Source organism: Netta rufina, assembly GCF_964035555.1.
Source record: "Netta rufina genome assembly, chromosome: 30".
Taxonomy (NCBI): domain Eukaryota; kingdom Metazoa; phylum Chordata; class Aves; order Anseriformes; family Anatidae; genus Netta; species Netta rufina.
Genome location: NC_140154.1, coordinates 2,755,360 through 2,770,451, shown reverse-complemented (window position 1 = coordinate 2,770,451; position 15,092 = coordinate 2,755,360). Strand labels below are relative to the sequence as shown.

Below are 15,092 nucleotides of genomic sequence, written 5' to 3'. Positions count from 1 at the left end.
TAGCTGGCAGGTCACCCTTGCCTTCTCCCTGGGATCTGTACTTTTGTGCGGACATCTGCCAGTGGCCCTGCTAGGCCAGCAGAAGGCACCTGGCTGGCATGCTGACTGTGGGATCCCCTCTGCCTCCATACCCAGGAGGACCCAGACAGAAAGAAGGCCCACATATGCCCTTCTGCTTGAGTCCACGACTGGACAGCAGGAGGCACAAGGCTTGGCTGTGTAAGAAATGGCTCTGTCTTCAAAATAGGACTATAATCAAAGTTTACAATTTATTAAAGGAATAGAGCTAAGCAAACAGCGCTGGGTGCGCTGGGAGTCTCTGCTCCACCAAGATGCACACCAGTTACATCAAGCAGATGATTTTTATGTTCCTAGGCTGATACAAATTCATTACTACTTCTAAAAAAAAACAGGGTTATTTTAATTAGTTTCCGGAATCCAAACCCTCCTACTGGAGCATGCGTATCAGTCTCTGGTGGTCCCTCTGGGGGTCTCTGAGGGTCTTTCATGCTGAAGGCTCATAGTCTTCCTCCCTCTTGTCCTTCTCCTTTGTCCAACTTGGTTGTATGTCAGAGACTTGTGCAGCGTCCCCTGCAAGCTTTGTGTTTTAGTTGTTCTTCAGCTCTCCCCGTCTCCTTAATCTCCTGGCCAGATATCAGAGACTTGCATAGTGTCCCATGCAATAGTCATAATAGTTAGCAGTTATTCTGAACCCCCCAGACATCAGAGACTCCAAGGAAAAGCCTACAAATACATTTCCCTTCAAACTCTCTATTGACACGAATTGCTAAAACATTCCTTTGCAAGATACAAGAATTATATACATTAACCACTCTGTTTTTCTTAGACTTGTGGTTATACAAGTGTATGTAAGACAGAAGGTCACATTCATCATACCATGCGGCCCTAGCATTGTTCCATACTGACACGAATCAGATGAACATATCTCACAACTGCATGTAGCCAAGAAGCTGCAAGAGCAGCAGTCAGCCCATGGCTTTAAAAATGCTGGTGAGGTGACTTCTGTCTTGTTGATTGCTGCACCCATGGGCTGAGGCCAACTGCATGAAGTTCAACAAGGCCAAGTGCTGGGTCCTGCACTTGGGGCACAAGAACCCCATGCAATGCTGTGGGAAGGGTGGCTGGACAGCTGTCCAGGGGAAAAGGACCTGGGGATATTGGTGGAGGGAGGACAAGGATCTATTAGATCTGTGCCCCATCCCTTGATGCATTCAAGGCCAGTTTGGATGGGGCTGTCAGCAACCTGATCTAGTGGAAAGTTTCCCTGCTCATGAGAGGTGAGTTGGAATTATGTGATCTGTAAGGTCTTTTCATCCCCAAACTATTCTGTGATTCTGTAATGAAACACAGCACCATTCCAGCTACTAGGAAGAAAAATTAACTCCATCTCAGACAAAACTAAGAAAATATCCAGCACTTATTCCATACAATCTATGTCATGCTCAGCTCTGTCACTTTCTGATTAATCACCACCACCTTTCCTGTCTTTTGATACACACACAAAAATATCATGACCTTAGTCGATTGGTGTCAATAATAATAATAATAATAATAACAATAATAATAATAATAATAATAATAATAATAATAATAATAATAATAATAATAATAATAATAATTCCTTTTGCGTTCTATTAAATTGCCTTTATCTCAACGCATGAACTTTTACTTTTTTTTTTTTTTTTTTTTTTCCCTCTAAGTTCTCTCCTCTGTCCCATTGGATGAATAGCTTTGTAGTGCTGAGCTGCCTGCAGGGTCAAACCACAGCAAGTCTTCTTGGTGCCTAGCGTGGAGCACAAAGGTTGAGATGCCAGATCTTACAAGAGCGTTTTAAAAATAAATTGTTATAAGCATTAGATCAGTTTAACAGTTGCTGATCACAATATTGATCTTTTTGATCTGGGGTCTGTTGTGCTTCTTTTCAAAACTGTGTTGTATAGCACATTAGTAACTTCCATGTCATGCTGTTTATCAGTTCTGGGGGCTGGTTTAAGGTTACTGTTTTGCTGTACTGGATAACACTGACTTCTGATAGGATCAAATTATTGCCCCCTCAATACCTCAGGAACCATCTCTTCATCTCTTGGAAACTATTAAGAATTACAGTCTTTGCCTTTTCTCCTCAGGGAGTAAATCTATGCAGGGTGGTGGGGGATGCTTTTCCCCACTTCTTCACTCTCCCTTTCTCCTTCACCTCATGCTTCTCTTCCAGGCTAATTACAATAGCTCTTCAAAGCTTTGAATATCCTTGGGATGGTCAAACCAGCATGTTCCTATTTTTAGGTCTCCTGAATGCAATTCAGTTTTTGTTTAAGTTTAAACAATTACTTAAACGTGCCATCCAGAGATCTGTCCAGAGGCAGGAAAGTTAGGAGTGGCAGGGAGAGTTCGAGGATCTGGGCAGACACCTAGAGCAGTGGGCACATCTAGTGCTTTGGAACTTCACCTCTGAGTAAGTGCAGAATCCTAAAAAAAAATGTGAAATGCTTAGAAATTTGTGTCATCACCTCAGCAATTCCAAAGAGACACAAATCACTTCTTTACCGAAAGGGTTGTTAGACATTGGAACAGGCTGCCCAGGGAAGTGGTGGAGTCACCATCCCTGGAAGTCTTTAAAAGGCATTTAGATGTAGAGCTTAGGGATATGGTTTAGTGGGGACTGTTAGTGTTAGGTCAGAGGTTGGACTCGATGATCTTGAGGTCTCTTCCAACCTAGAAATTCTGTGATTCTGTGATTCTGTGGTTTTGACAGTGTGAGCATGGAGAGGCCATGAGAAAATGGGATGCAAAAATCGGCCTCCGCCCTAGAGGTAATGATACAAGAAGTGCAAGGAAGAATATTGGCAAAAAGGGGTTCTTCTGAGAAAACTGCTGCTCCAGTTTCTACGAGCAGGACTAGAAGGGTCCAGCCTCAAGCCAGAGGGAAGAAGGGGGCAATTGAGTGTATTGGACTTTGAGGATTATTGGCCTGGCACATCAAACACACAGAAAAATCAGGCTGTAGTGGACCGCGGCGCACAGTGTACCCTAAAGCAATCAAATTATAAAGGGGAAGTACCCATTTGTATTTCCAGAATGACAGGAGGTTCCCAACAGTTAACTGTATTGGAGGCTGAAGTGAGTTAAACTGTGTGCCAAAAGAGTGGCAAAAGCACCTCATTGAGACTGGTCCAGATGCTCTGGTTAAGTCTCTTCCAGCCTAGATGATTCTGTGATTCTGTGCATCCTTGGCATCGATTACTTCAGGAGCGTGTACTTCAAACATCCAAAAGTTTACTGGATGGACTTTGGGCATGACTCCCTGGGAGACAGAGGACATCAAGCAGTTGTCTATCTTGCCCACTCTCTCACAGGTCCCTTCTGCTGTGGAGTTGCTGGTGGCCAAGGAACAGCGGGTGCCAATCGCTACCACAACAGTGCACCTGAGGCAGTATTGCATTAACAGAGACTCCCTGATTCCCATCTATGAGCTGGTTCATTGACTGGAGAGCCAAGGAGTGATCAGCAACACTTACTCAAATTTTGATAGTCTAATATGGACATTGCAAAATTCTAATGGTGAGTGGAAGATAACGGTGCACTTCTGTGGCCTGAATGAAGTCCCACCACCACTGAGTGCTGCTGTACCAGGCATGCTAGAACTTCATTCAGTATGAACTGCAGTCAAAGGCAGCCAAGTGCTATGCCACAATTAATATTGTTAATGCATTTTTCTCCATCCCTTTGGCAGCAGTGTGAAGGCAACACTTTGCTTTCACATGGAGGGTTGTCCTGTCCACCTGGAATCTGGTGTCCCAGGGCTGGAAGCACAGCCCTACTTTTTCCATGGGCTGATCCAGACTGCCCTGGACCATGGGGAAGCTCCTGAACACCTCCAACATACTGATGTCATCATCACATGGGGCAACACAGCAGAAGTTTTTGAGAAAGGGAAGCAAATGTTCCAAATCCTTCTGTGTGATATATGTTCGTCTGATTTGTGTCAGTATGGAATGGTGCTAGGGCCGTATGGTATGATGAATGTGACCTTCTGTCTTACATACCCTTGTATAACCACAAGTCTAAGAAAAACAGAATGGTTAATGTATATAGTTCTTGTACCTTGCAAAGGAATATTTTAACAATTTGTGTCAATAGAGAGCAGTTCTGTCTGTCTCTGGGTCCTGCACTGGCAATTTAATTCTTCCACAGATGTGGTTTCTTCCTTTTCCTCCCAGTGTCCCAGTCTCCCCCTCATTATAGTCATTTTATCAAATCTTCAGAAATATTCCTCAAATCCATGAGCCTATTTGCTTTTATTATTCCGAACTCTTAATCCTAACAGTTACAGCCTTTTTGCCTTCTTTGTGGTTGATTTAGCATTGCTATAGATGTGACTGGAGTGTCCCTGTGAATGGCCTGTGAGGAATGTTTTAACAACACGTGAAGTGTCAATAGAGAGCTATTTGTATTTGTATGTTCTTTCTTTGAAGTCTCTGATGTCTGGGGGCTTCAGAACAACTGCTAACAACTAGTAACTGTTATGACTTCTGAATGGGACACTATGCAAGATCCTGATATCTGGCCAGGTGAACAGGAGATTAAGGAGAAGAAAGAAAGAAGCTGAAGGATGGCTAGAAGACAAAACTTGCAGGGGACGCTGTGTAATCTTTTGACATGCTGCCAAGGAGTACAAAGGGGAAGGACAAGAAAAAAAACCTGAGAGGAAGACTATGAGCCTTCAGCATGAAAGACCCCCAGGAGGACCACTGGAGACTGATGCGTATGCTCCAGTAGGAGGGTTTGGAACCCGGAAGCTAATTATAATAACCTGGATTTTTTTAGAAGTAGTAATGAATATGTATTAGCCTAGGAGCATAAAAATCAGCTACTTGATGTAACTGGTGTGCGTCTAGGTGGAGCGGAGACTCCCGACGCACCCAGAGCTGTTTGCTTAGCTCTATTCCTTTAATAAATTGTAAACTTTGATTATAATCCTATTTTGGGACTGAGCATTCTGAAAGCTTGTATTGCCCTAAACCAAAGAAAGGTCAAGGGACCTGCACAGGAGATCCTAGACCAGGCTGGCCAGGTTCTGGGGGACTGCTGCATTGAGACAGGCTGGGCATTGGTCAGTGGGTGATGAGCAATTGTATTGTGCATCATTTGCTTTATGCATGTCATAATCATCATAATAAAATGTATTATTATTTATTGTTATTGTTTCAGTTAATCTTATATTTCATTTTCTATCCTTCTAAATTGTCTATATTTCAACAAATAAGTGGTGGTGGGTGTGAGCTAACATCGCTGTGTTGCTTAGGTGCCCGACAGGTTAAAGCACAACAAGTTTGACAACCAAACATTAGTAGAAAAAATCACATTTCTAAAATCAGTCTCTCCCCTGTTCAGACAGGAGCAGTCAGTGATAACTTCAGTCTACCTAAAACACCACACCCCAGGAGAGACCCTGCTGCCTTTGGGAGCTGTCAGCCCTGAGGCCTTGCGGAGGGAGCCCAATGGCACAGAGCAAGTGATGCTATGGTCTTCCCTATGCAGGCCCATAGGGAAAACCATGCACACTGTGCCGCTGAGCTGGGCCGGGCTCCTGGGCCCAAGGGGAGCTCCTTGTAAGCGGGCAGCGCTGCAGAGAGACAGCTGTGCCCAGGAGCAGCTCCTCTGCACAGTGCAGAAGGGCTGGGGGCTCTGACCGCAGGTGGCACAGGGAGAGGAGAGAAGGAGAGAGGGCTTGGAGGCAGTGAGGAGCGCAACAACAGAGGGCAGCGTGTGGCAGGACACAACTGCAGGCTCTTGACACCGTGAGTCTCTGGCAGCAGGGCCATGCAGGTGGGGTTGCCAGAGGAGTCTTCTACAGCTGGCACATCAGATGGCTGATAGCATCTGTCAGGATGGGTCTCTCTGTTTCTCCAGCGAGGAGTAGAAGATGCTTTAGAGAATGGCATTTCACAGAATCACAGAATCACAGAATTTCTAGGTTGGAAGAGACCTCAAGATCATCGAGTCCAACCTCTGACCTAACACTAACAGTCCCCACTAAACCATATCCCTAAGCTCTACATCTAAACACCTTTTAAAGACTTCCAGGGATGGTGACTCCACCACTTCCCTGGGCAGCCTGTTCCAATGTCTAACAACCCTTTCGGTAAAGAAATTCTTCCTAACATCCAACCTAAAACTCCCCTGGTGCAACTTAAGCCCATTCCCCCTCGTCCTGTCACCAGGCACGTGGGAGAATAGACCAACCCCCACCTCTCTACAGCCTCCTTTAAGGCATGTGTAAAGAGCAATAAGGTCGCCCCTGAGCCTCCTTTTCTCCAGGCTGAACAAGCCCAGCTCCCTCAGCCGCTCCTCATAGGACTTGTTCTCCAGACCCCTCACCAGCTTCGTCGCCCTTCTCTGGACCTGCTCAAGCACCTCCATGTCCTTCTTGTAGCGAGGGGCCCAAAACTGAACACAGTACTCGAGGTGCGGCCTCACCAGAGCCGAGTACAGGGGGACGATCACCTCCCTAGCCCTGCTGGTCACACTGTTCCTGATACAAGCCAGGATGCTGTTGGCCTTCTTGGCCACCTGAGCACACTGCTGGCTCATATTCAGCCAACTATCCACCAATACTCCCAGGTCCTTCTCTGCCTAGCAGCTCTCCAACCACTCCTCTCCCAGCCTGTAGCTCTGCTTGGGGTTATTACATCCCAGGTGGAGGACCCGGCACTTGGCCTTGTTAAACTTCATGCAGTTGGCCTCAGCCCATCAGTGCAACTTATCCAGATCTTCCTGCAGAGCCTTCCTACCCTCAAGCAGATCGACACACGCACCTAACTTGGTATCATCTGCAAACTTACTGAGGGTGCACTCAATGCCCTCGTCCAGATCATCGATGAAGATATTAAAGAGGACTGGCCCCAGCACCGAGCCCTGGGGAATGCCACTAGTGACTGGCCTCCAACTGGATTTGACTCCATTTACCACGACTCTTTGGGCCCAGCTATCCAGCCAGTTTCTAACCCAACGAAGCGTGTGCCAGTCCAAGTCAAGAGCAGCCAGTTTCTTGAGGAGAATGCTGTGGGAAACGGTGTCAAAAGCCTTGCTGAAGTCAAGGTAGACCACATCCACAGCCTTTCCCTCATCCACCAAGCGTGTCACTTTGTCATAGAAGGAGATCTGGTTCGTCAAGCAGGTCCTGCCTTTCATAAACCCATGCTGACTGGGCCTGATCGCCTGCTTGCCCTGCAAGTGCTGCGTGATGACTCTCAAGAGAATCTTCTCCATGAGCTTCCCTGGCACTGAGGTCAAACTGACAGGCCTGTAGTTTCCCGGGTCTGCCCTCCGGCCCTTCTTGTAGATGAGCGTCACATTTGCTAGCCACCAGTCAACTGGGACCTCCCCCAATAGCCAGGACTGCTGATAAATGATGGATAGTGGCTTGGCCAGCTCCTCTGCCAGTTCTCTCAGTACCCTTGGGTGGATCCCATCCGGCCCCATCGACTTGTGCACATCCAAGTGCCGTAGCAGGTCACCAACCAGTTCTTCATGGATAGTGAGGGCCACATCCTGCTCCCCATCCCCTTCCACCTGGATTGTTCAAGAGGAATCACAGAATCACAGAATCACAGAATTTCTAGGTTGGAAGAGACCTCAAGGTCATCGAGTCCAACCTCCAACCTAACGCTAACAGCCCTCCACTAAACCATATCCCTAAGCTCTACATCTAAACGTCTTTTGAAGACTTCCAGGGATGGTGACTCCACCACTTCCCTGGGCAGCCTGTTCCAATGTCTAACAACCCTTTCAGTGAAGAAATTCTTCCTAACATCTAACCTAAAACTCCCCTGGCTCAACTTAAGCCCATTCCCCCTCATCCTGTCACCAGGCACGTGGGAGAACAGGCCAACCCCCACCTCGCTACAGCCTCCCTTGAGGTACCTATAGAGAGCGATAAGGTCACCCCTGAGCCTCCTCTTCTCCAGGCTGAACAAGCCCAGCTCCCTCAGCCGCTCCTCGTAGGACTTGTTCTCCAGGCCCCTCACCAGCTTCGTCGCCCTTCTCTGGACCCGCTCAAGCACCTCCATGTCCTTCTTGTAGCGAGGGGCCCAAAACTGAACACAGTACTCGAGGTGCGGCCTCACCAGAGCTGAGTACAGGGGGACGATCACCTCCCTCGCCCTGCTGGTCACGCTGTTCCTGATACAAGCCAGGATGCCGTTGGCCTTCTTGGCCACCTGAGCACACTGCTGGCTCATATTCAGCCGACTATCCACCATCACTCCCAGGTCCTTCTCTGCCTGGCAGCTCTCCAACCATTCCTCTCCCAGTCTGTAGCTCTGCTTGGGGTTATTGCGCCCCAGGTGCAGGACCCGGCACTTGGCCTTGTTGAACTTCATGCAGTTGACCTCAGCCCATCGGTGCAGCCTATCCAGATCCTCCTGCAGGGCTTTCCTACCCTCGAGCAGATCGACACACGCACCTAACTTGGTGTCATCTGCGAACTTACTGAGGGTGCACTCAATGCCCTCGTCCAGATCATCAATGAAGATATTAAAGAGGACTGGCCCCAGCACCGAGCCCTGGGGGACGCCACTAGTGACTGGCCTCCAACTGGACTTGGCTCCATTCACCACGACTCTTTGGGCCCGGCTATCCAGCCAGTTTCTAACCCAGCGAAGCGTGCGCCAGTCCAAGCCAAGAGCAGACAGTTTCTTGAGGAGAATGCTGTGGGAGACGGTGTCAAAAGCCTTGCTGAAGTCAAGGTAGACCACATCCACAGCCTTTCCCTCATCTACCCAGCGCGTCACTCTGTCATAGAAGGAGATCAGGTTCGTCAGGCATGACCTGCCTTTCATAAAGCCATGCTGACTGGGCCTGATCGCCTGCTTCCCCTGCAATTGCTGCATGATGACTCTCAGGAGGATCTGCTCCATGAGCTTTCCTGGCACTGAGGTCAAACTGACAGGCCTGTAGTTTCCCGGGTCTGTCCTCCGGCCCTTCTTGTAGATGGGCGTCACGTTTGCTAGCCGCCAGTCGATTGGAACCTCCCCTGATAGCCAGGACTGTTGATAAATGATGATCAGGAAGGAAGACCAAGGCAGGGTCTACCTGAAAGGCAAGACTTCGTCTGTAGCCTGTGCTTGAAGAATCCTGCAGTGGAGGGGAGGCAGGTTTCATGGTAATGGGTTGTCAGGATTGTACTGGAGACTGAGACTCCTAGAGCATTGCAGTGATGGATCAATATGTCATTAACGAACTTCATAAAGTCCCTTCCCACACCTCAGCGCATGGACTGCACCAACATCATCATAGCGGTCCTCTCAGGTTTTATCCTAGGCGATCTTTAGGAGCTGCAACTCTCCAATGCCCAGTGCACTGTCTTTGGGAGGTGTCTGCCAGCTTGAGGTGAGCACAGATCGATTGCAATGAGCAGGAGCTGCCTCCTCTGCAGGCAGAGCTGCAGCACAGGAGGGTCTGCTGAGTGTCCATCTGTCCGTCTGTCTGGCCTTGCCTCCCCTTGCAGCAGCACGCTGGCATTCCTCCTGGCTTCTCCACTTGGCTGTGCTGCTGCTATTCTTGTTTGCAGGCTGGCTGGGGATGGGGGTTTCACATGCATGTGGAATGAGCCCTCAGTGTGCTTGGGGGAAGGTGAGTACAGGGACAGGGTGAGGGGTCAGGAGATGTGCGCTTTGAGCCTGGCTTCTTCTGCCCTCAGCAGTGTTCATGTTCTTCTTGGGTCTACGTTTGCAGTTGGCCTGCAGAACAGATCAACTGAAACCATGGAGAGGATCCACAGGATCCACAGTATTTCACTTGCAATGAAGGAGAAATGTGCAGGATTTCTGCCTTAGAGACTCTACACATAAGTGGTGGGTAAGCTAGAAGAAAAGTTACAAGTCCACCTATCTTCTTTACCTATTGGTGTAGGAAAGGGTCTGGCCTGCACTGCCCAGAGCAGAGTCATCTGCTCCAAAGGACAGCCTCAGGCAGCATCAATCCAAATGCAAGAAAGGGATCTGCCAAATGTCTTCTTGGAAGTGAGTTAGCATGTTTGGAGTCTTAAATGAGAAATGAAAAACCTATTTCTCATGTAATTCTATTATTAATAAACATCGTCTTTCTGTTCCTTGAGCAGGACCCCAAGCCTAGAAAGAGCAAATGCCCAACATCAGCTCTGTGAGTGAGTTCCTCCTGCTGGCATTCACAGACAAGCGGGAGCTGCAGCTCCTGCACTTCATGCTCTTCCTGGGCATCTACCTGGCTGCCCTCCTGGGCAACAGACTCATCCTCACCGCCGTAGCCTGCGACCACCGCCTCCACACCACCATGTACTTCTTCCTCCTCAACCTCGCCCTCCTTGACCTGGGATCCATCTCCACCTCTCTGCCCAAAGCCATGGCTAATTCCCTCTGGGACACAAGAGTTATCTCCTACGAAGGTTGTGTTGCACAGGTGTTCTTTTTAGTCTTCTTCTTTGGTTCAGAGTATTCTCTTCTCATCACCACGGCCTACAACCGCTACGTTGCCATCTGCCAGCCCCTGTACTATGGGAGCCTCCTGGGCAGCAGAGCTTGTGCCACCATGGTAGCAGCTGTCTGTGGCAGTGGCTTTTTCAATGCTGTCCTGCACACAGCCAGTACATTTTCCCTGCCCCTCTGCCAAGGCAATGTTGTGGACCAGTTCTTCTGTGAAATCCCCCAGATCCTCAAGCTCTCCTGCTCAGATGCCTACCTCAGGGAAGGTCAGCTTATCATGTTTAGTGCCTCTTTAACCATTGTATGTTTTGTTTTCATTGTGCTGTCCTATGTGCAGATCTTCAAGGCAGTGCTTAGGATGCCTTCTGAGCAGGGCTTGCACAAAGCCTTTTCCATGTGCCTCCCTCACCTGGCTGTGGTCTCCCTGTTTCTCAGCACTGTCATGTTTGCCCACTTGAAGCCCCCCTCCATCTCTTCCCCATCCCTGGACTTGGTGGTGTCATTTCTGTACTCGGTGGTGCCTCCAGCTGTGAACCCCGTCATCTACAGCATGAGGAACCAGGAGCTCAAGGATGCCTTGAGGAAACTGATGCATTGTTGTGTTTCAGAATCAAGAAATTGCCCTTCGTCCTCTGCACATGACTGATAATGTAATGCATTTCAGGCACAAGGTGAATTCTGGTGGGGTTTTTTTTGGACATTTTTAATACTCTGCAGAGCAGCACCATCTTGGGGCTGTAAGAAATGGGAGTTGCATGGTGAAGGGGTACAGCTGTGGCTGTCCAGGCCAGCACAGAGGTACTTACCTGTGAATTGCTGCCTGGGAGACTGTATGTCTCAGGAGAAGGCCAACTCCCTGTCTGTGTGCAGGGGAGGTATGGGAAGAGAAACACTTTGTTGCTGCTGCCAGCCGCCATATCGTATGCACATGGAGAGATGAACATGAAGGAGCACAAAGGCCATCAGCTATTCCTACAAGACTCATGAAGGCCAGTGAGGCAGATAGTGTCATGAGGCCAAGTAACATATCCTAGGAAGCCACCTGAGTGCAGCTCTGGGATGTGCTTCCTTGAACCAACATCCCTATGCCCATTCCTCATGTCCTGGGGCATCTCAGAGAAGGGCAGAGCAGGGAAAGGCACCACACAACTGAGGTGCCTCCCAGCCTCTGGCAGTGGCTACAGGAGCCAGAGAGACCCTGCAAGTGCTGCAGTGCACTGCCTGTGGGTGTGCAAGGCAGGGACTCTATGACATTTGGAAAAGAGGGCGGGCCACTCAGGAGGACAATAAGGATGTTGTAAGGCTGTGCAGGGACAAAATTAGAAAGGGCAAAGCTCATCTGGAGCTCAATCTGGCTACTGCTGTTAAAGGTAACAGAAAATATTTTTATAAATACATAAAACAAAAAGGAGGACTAAGGAGAATCTCCATCCTTTACTGGATGCAGGCGAAAACTTAGTGACAAGAGATGAGGAAAAGGTTGAGGTGCTTAATGCCTTCTTTGCCTCAGTCTTTAGTGGCAAGACCAGTTGTTCTCTGGATACTCCATACTCTGAGCTGGTGGAAGGGGATGGGGAGCAGAACATCGCCCTCCTAATCCATGAGGAAATGGTTGGCAACATACTACAGCACTTAGATGTATGCAAGTTGATGGGGCCAGATGGGTACTGAGGGGACTCATACACCTGAGGGTACTGAGAGAACTAAAGGAAGAGCTGGCCAAGCCACTTTCCATCATTTATCAGCACTCCTGGCTGTCAGTGGAGGTCCCAGTGACTAGCAAATGTGATGCCCATCTACAAGAAGGCCCAGAGGGTAGACCTGGGAAACTATAGGCCTGTTAGTTTGACCTCAGGGCCAGGGAAGCTCATGGAGCAGATTATCTTGGGTGTCATCACGCAGCACTTACAGGGCAACCAGGTGATTAGGCCCAGTCAGCATGGGTTTATGAAAGGCAGGTCCTGCTTGATGAACCTGATCGAACCTGATCTCCTTCTATGACCAAGTGAATTAAGGAAAGGCTGTGGATGTGGTCTACCTTGATTTCAGTAAGACTTCTGACACTTCTTCCCACAACATTCTTCTGAAGAAACTGGCTGCTCAAAGCTTGAACTGGTGTACACTTCATTGGGTTAAAAATTGGCTGGATAGCTGGGCCCAAAGAGTCGTGGTGAATGAAGTTAAATCCAGTTGGAGGCCAGTCACTAGTGGAGTCCCCCAGGGCTCAGAACTAAGGTCGGTTCTCTTTAATATCTTTACCAATGATCTGGATGAGGGGTTAGAGTGCACCCTCAGTAAGTATGCAGGCGACAACAAGTTAGGTGTGTGTGTCGACCTGCTCAAGGGTAGGAAGGCTCTGCAGAAGGACCTGGATGGGCTGGACCAGGTTCATTGCAGATGCCCTTCTCTGCTATGTCACACTACCCTGCCTTTCTGGACCAGGCTGTCAGGCATTTGGACCAGTGCAATTTCTGGGGACTTGAAAAATGTGGACATCAAATGCTTCTTCAGGAAGGGCAAGAAAAAGGATTGGCAGAACTGCAATTGTCACCTCTAACCCTGGGAATGTGATAGGGAAAGTCCTGCCGCAGCCATCTTCAGGCAGTTGGAGGAACCAAAGGAACTGCTGAAACAGAAGGGGAGGGGAAAGAAGGGAACGAGGTGAACCTGCACTTTAGCAAGGCCTTTGCCATGGTTTCCTGGGGTTCCCTTTAGCCACACTGGTGATATTTGGACTGAAGAAGGGGATGATGTTTTCGGGGACAAGGTGTCTGGACATCAGTGGTACAAAGTCCTCCTGCCAGCCAGTTACCAGCAGCATCCCTCAGTGATGGGCACATGGGCCAACATTGTTGACACTCTTTGTTATCTCCCTTCAAGATGGCATGGAGCGTACAGTGTGACCAGCAGGGCTAGGGAGGTGATCATCCCCCTGTACTCGGCTCTGGTGAGGCCGCACCTCAAGTACTGTGTTCAGTTTTGGGCCCCTCGCTACAAGAAGGACATGGAGGTGCTTGAGCGGGTCCAGAGAAGGGCGACGAAGCTGGTGAGGGGTCTGGAGAACAAGTCCTATGAGGAGCGGCTGAAGGAGCTGGGCTTGTTCAGCCTGGAGAAAAGGAGGCTCAGGGGCGACCTTATTGCTCTTTACACATGCCTTAAAGGAGGCTGTAGAGAGGTGGGGGTTGGTCTATTCTCCCACGTGCCTGGTGACAGGACGAGGGGGAATGGGCTTAAGTTGCACCAGGGGAGTTTTAGGTTGGATGTTAGGAAGAATTTCTTTACCGAAAGGGTTGTTAGACATTGGAACAGGCTGCCCAGGGAAGTGGTGGAGTCACCATCCCTGGAAGTCTTTAAAAGGTGTTTAGATGTAGAGCTTAGGGATATGGTTTAGTGGGGACTGTTAGTGTTAGGTCAGAGGTTGGACTCGATGATCTTGAGGTCTCTTCCAACCTAGAAATTCTGTGATTCTGTGATTCTGTATTTCTCAATCTCAGTCTTTTAAACATGCATTATTCTTTAATTCAATGACTCTCCCTCAGAGTGCTCTTCAAGGACAGAAGAAATGGAGGGAAAAAAAAAAAAAAAAGAGGAAAAATAGAAAGAAGCATTAGCATTGTTGGGAAATGTGTTTTGGTAAATGTGTGTTTATATAAAATGTATTTTCCTAAATGTTTGCATAAAACTATTGTTCAAGAAAGCATTCCTTTTCTGCACAGCTTTGAACTGTTTCCTCAATCTATTTTAATGTCTGGTTTCAGTTTTCCAGTCAGAGGTGGACACTGCCTCCAAGATTTCCTTGGGTAGCCGAGGGACCCAGGTGGGAAAAGTGACACAGGACCTAGGGGAGCCCTTCTGGAGCACAAGCTGGGAGGCATGAACTGAGGCTAGGCCCCTCAGGGTCTGTGCAGGGCTGCTAAGCATGCTGTGCAGGGCCTGCCTACAGCATGCTGTGTCCTTCCATCCCACTAAGATGTCACTTCTGTCTCAGAAACTGACCATCCCCATGGAGGGAGACAGGTCCTTGCAGGTCATAGAAATGTTTGAAAAGCTGCCCCAAATATGAGGACACATTTGGGGAGGTCAGGAGGCAAGACATCAAGAACTGCTCCATATCATGTGGCCCATCTCTCAGGAGCAAACTGCTTCAACCTGGGTCCCCCATGGGCAGCAGCTCCTGCCAGGGCAGCAGCTCCTGCCAGGTCACCTGCTCCTGCGTGGGCTCCTCTCCATGGGCTACAGGTCCGGCCTGGAATCTGCTCTGGCAAGGGTCCTCCACAGACTACAACCTCTGTCGGTGCAGGTCCACCATGGTCTCCTCTACAGGTTGAAGGGGTCAGCCTGCTTCACCATGGTCCTCATCACAGGCTGCAGAGGACTTCTGCTCCAGGACATGGAGCACGTCTCCCCCTCCTTCTTCACTGACCTTAGCACCTGCAAGGCTGTTTCTCACTCGTCTCTCTCTCCCAGCTGCTGTTCTGCAACAGTTTTTTTTTTTTTTTTTAAATATGCTCTCACAGAGGTGCAAACAATGTTGCTTATTGGCCCAGTTCTGGCCAGCGGTGGGGCCCTTATCTAACATGGAGCAGCTTCTGGATCCTTCTCACCAAAGCC

The 15,092-nt window shown here is 48.9% G+C and overlaps 1 protein-coding gene across 1 annotated transcript in view; it reads right to left on the bottom strand.

Annotated features, from left to right (window-relative positions):
• Window positions 1-15,092, bottom strand: part of LOC311220214 (ATPase family AAA domain-containing protein 2-like) — a gene marked incomplete at both ends in the record, with an annotated part of 84,697 nt that overhangs the window by 69,260 nt on the left and 345 nt on the right. The gene's annotated exons all lie outside the window — the stretch shown is intronic.